Below are 4,235 nucleotides of genomic sequence, written 5' to 3' on the forward strand. Positions count from 1 at the left end.
AAAGCTGGACACTGAATAAGGAAGACTATAGAAGAATTGATGCTTTTGAATTATGGTGTTGGAGGAGAATATTGAAAGTGCCATGGGCTGCCAAAGGAACCAATAGATCCGTGTTGGAAGAAGTGCAGCCAGAGTGCTCCTTGGAGGCCAAGATTGCCAAACTTTGTTTCTCATGCTTCGCACATATTGTCAGGAGGGACCAGTCGCTGGAGAAGGATATCATGTTTGGTAAGGTGGAGGGTCAGAGAAAAAGAGGAAGACCCCCAACAAAATGGATGGGCCAAGTGGCAGTATCAATGGACTCAAGTGTGGCAACAGTAGTGAGGTTGGCCCAGGATCGGGCAGTGTTTCCTTCTGCTGTGCATAGGGTCGCTATAAGTTGGTATCGACTCGATGGCACTTAACAACAACAACCAAGCATGGATTCCTGGCATGGCTCTGTAGGATCAGCGCTGGACTGCGAAACAAAAGGTCTGGAGTTCAAACCCACCAGCTGCTCCTTGGAAACCATACACAGGGTTGCTATGAGTCGGGACTGACTCGATGGCACTTCACAACACTAAGCACGTCCTTAACTGTTTCCAGTTCCCAAGGGCTTCATAATTTTCATTCCTGCCTCTCTATTCCCAGACATCACATGGCTCCTCCAAACTATAAACTCCTAGGCTCCAGGGGCAACAGAATTGAATCTTGGGCACAGAGTATTTGGGCATCTCGGTCCAATTCGTAATAAAATGAGTTTCATCCTTAGAGAAGCTGACTGGTCTGTTAGGAATCATGATAATGGAGCCCTAGCTGGGGACCTGGCCTGGAGTTGGGTTGAGCAGAATCCCCATCTAATGACCCTCTGCGGTGGAACAGCCCACCCTACAGAGAGGGGACAGAGGCTGGGAAAGGCACAGAGCTCTCGCTCCAGGTGAATGTGACTGCTGCCCCAGTGACCCAGTAATGATGGTGACAGGGATAAGAGCAGCTGACACCTTTTCATGCTTCCAGGCACAGAGCACTCCCTCACTTCCTTCCGATGTTTGCTCCTGGACCACCTGCTCAGGGGAGCCTCCTGGCAACTGCGTTGGAAATGTATCTCCAGTTCCTTCCCAGGCACGGTTTCTCTGTGAGCCATCTATGTGGCTGCTGTTAGGTGCTATGAAGTGTTTTTTCAATTCCTGGACTGCTAACTGCAAGGTTGGTAAATCAAATCCAGCAGCTGCTCCTTGGAAGCGCTATACAGGGTGGTTATGAGTGGGAACCAACTCAACAGCACTTAACAACAGTGACCCCATAAGGAGCCCTGGTGGATAAGCACTGGGCTGTCAAACCCACCAGTGGGAGAAATAGGAGACTGTCAGCTCCCATAAAGATTTAGTCTCAGAAACCCTATATAGGGTGGCTATGAGTCGGAATTGACACTAAGACTGCGGGTTGCGTGGCCCCATGAGACAGAACTGCCCCATAGGGTTTCCTAGGCTGCTGTCTTTATGGGATCCTGGTGTGGCGCTGTGGGTTAATGCACTAGACTGCAAAGTCAGTTTCAACTTCCAGGTCAGTGGTTCAAGTTTACCGCCACTCCTAGGGAACCCTATACAGGGTCACTACGGGTCGGAAGTGACTCAATGGCATTAACATCAAACACATCTCTATGGAAACAAATCACCAGGTCTTGCTTCCTCAGCGCACCTAGGTAGGCTTATACTACCAGGCCTCCTGGCCACTACCACTGAGTCCATTTCAGCAACAGGGTTTCTGAGACTGTAAATCTTCATGAGAACAGACAGCTTTATCTTTCTCCCATGGAGTGGCTTGTGGGCTTGAAATGATGACCTTGCAGATGGCAGCCCAACGCCTAATGCACAGCGCCACCAGGCCTCTTTTGACCTGTTTACTATAGGCTTTACTTACTGGTCTTATTCTAGAACGCAGTCAGGATTTGGGACTATCACACACAGCAGTGTCCTCAGAGTCTGCCTTTGAGTCAGTTCTGACTCACAGTAACCCTGTGTATGGTTTTCAAGGAGTAGCTGATGGGCTTGAACTGCTGACTTTGTGGTTAGCAGTCAAATGCTTATCCTACAGCATCACACCAGGACTCTGTCTGGTGCATGTTGTTGTTGTTAAGTGTTGTTGTTGTTAAGTGGAGTCGATTCCAACTGTGTAGGGTTTTTGAGGTGAGTGTGAAATGGCAACCTTGCAGTTCAAACAGACCTTGTGGTCAAGTGCTTAACCTAAGGCTCCAAGCATAGCAAGTGCTTACAACGTTCCTTTCAAAGACAATAAATATTAAAGGGTAATTGTTATCTGTGAGGTCATTGTTCTATGTGCTCTGGCAACACACTGGTTAAGCCTTGTCCAAATCCACCAGCAACTCCACAGAGGGAAGTCTGCTTTCACAAAGACGACAGTCTTGGAAATCCTACAGCGTTGCTAAGTCACAATCGATTCACAACAATGCGGTTTGGTGTCATCTTCGAGGTGGCATCTATTTCTAAGATGGAAAAACTGAGGCTCAGAGGGTTCAAAGACTTCCCCAGGACACAGGAAGTGGTTGTTGGACCACCCAGCAAGGTAATTACTGTTAGCTGCTGTGGAGTGGTTTGCAACTCTGGGCCACTCCATGAGTGCAGAGTAAAACTGTGCCCCACAAGGTTCTCAAAGGCTGTGAACTTCTGAAAACGGATTACCAGGCCTTACTTCCGTACCATGTCTGGGTGGGTTTGAGTAGCCAGATCTTAGTCCAATGCCTAACCATTTGTGCCACCCCAGACCAAGGTGTTGGGTGGATGAGAGGACGGAGAATTCTGGCATCCCCCCCACCCAACCCCGGTGCCCACACCTGAGCTTTCTAAATCTGGAGAATGTGATGGTGGGGGGCACACGGGGGAGGGGGATCCCTGAGTCGTGGCTGGCGCAGGGGAACTCATTTCCAGGCCTTCCTCCGTCTGAGGACACATTCGAATCTGACCTAGGAAGGGGTGTGTGGACTCCACCCTTGCTCACCTCTCCACACAAAGCTCACTTCTGCGCCCGCTGCATCCCATTCCACACACCAAAGGATCCACTTCCATGGGTGGGTGGGAGTACGTGCATCCGCGGCGCCAGGTCCGGAACGTGCGTGGCCCTCCTCCTGAGCCCCTAGTCCACGTGGGCGGCGCCGCTGAAGCCGTGGGGGCTACGCGGGGCGGGGCCGGCGGCGGCGAGCGGAGCTGCCCGCAGTGCGGCCGGCGCTAGGACCCGCGGGGGCCTCTGAGGCCTGGCGCCTTCCGCCCCCAACCCTGTCCTCACCCCCCCAAAATGAGGAAATCGAGCAACTTGCTACAAGTTGTACAGCCGGGGCCGCCTCGGGGTGCGCAGTTTGCGCACAAGAGCCCTCCTGGGGGCGGGCGCTGGGCGCGGCCCGGGGTCGTTCCCTGAGGAGGTGAGCGCAGAACCGGGTAGATACAGAGACCGCAGGGTGGGGTGAGGAGCCCGAGGGTGCTGGGGCAGGATGGTGGGGGCCCTGGATGCACGGGAGGAGCCGTGTGCACGCGCGTGTGTGCGTTCTGGGCGCGCGGCGGATACGCAGCTGAGCCGGGGGTGGTTGAAACCGATCAGGCACGAATAGGGTGCGGTGCAAGGTGGGGGCATTTTTCAAGGTGCCAGGAAACGCGTCTCCGAGAGCCGTGGGTTGTGTCCCGCGCGTCCACATGGAGAAATGCTCGAGTGGGGTCGAGCTGCGTGTGCATGTTCCTACGTGCGCACAGCACCCAGGTGTTCCCGTGTGGCTGTGTGGGTGCTGGGGGGACGCGCCGGCAGTTCGCCTGTGCGCGTGAACTCGCGTGTACACACCTGTCTCTAAGTGGACGATTCTTTGCTTGCGGCCCCGCGTGCCTGTGGGTCTCTGGGGTCCCAACCCCGGTGTTGTTTCGGGGTGCGGGTGTGTATACATGTTTCAGTGTACATGTGAGTGGGGTACAGACTGAAGGGCGCACTCCTGCCCCCCCCCCCCACTGCCCAGGCACCTGAATTAGGTGAGTTGGGGGCTTTTCTGGAGATGGGATGGAAAAACTGACTTCCACCCTCCCAGACATCTGAGAGTCTGTGAACTATCCGGGGTTGGGAGAGAGACGATCAGAGACTCAGCTGGCTGCAGGGGGAAGCCCAGCAAGGCTGCAGCACCCCGCCCCCGCCAGCCGACCCTGAGGTCGGAGACACTTGGAATGACTTTGACTCATTCCTGATTTCCTTGCCTTGCGCCTGAA

General features: G+C 54.0%; 1 protein-coding gene across 1 annotated transcript in view; it reads left to right on the forward strand.

Moving 5' to 3' along the window:
• The first annotated feature begins 3,172 nt into the window (after nucleotides 1-3,172).
• MATK (megakaryocyte-associated tyrosine kinase) overlaps nucleotides 3,173-4,235 on the forward strand; it is a 17,270-nt gene continuing 16,207 nt past the window's right edge. Inside the window, exon 1 of the mRNA XM_006868942.1 lies at nucleotides 3,173-3,412. The gene's annotated coding sequence lies outside the window, so the exon portion shown is untranslated. The remainder of the gene's footprint in view (nucleotides 3,413-4,235) is intronic.

The sequence above is a fragment of the Chrysochloris asiatica genome, unplaced genomic scaffold (assembly GCF_000296735.1).
Source record: "Chrysochloris asiatica unplaced genomic scaffold, ChrAsi1.0 scaffold00125, whole genome shotgun sequence".
In the NCBI taxonomy this organism is placed as follows: domain Eukaryota; kingdom Metazoa; phylum Chordata; class Mammalia; order Afrosoricida; family Chrysochloridae; genus Chrysochloris; species Chrysochloris asiatica.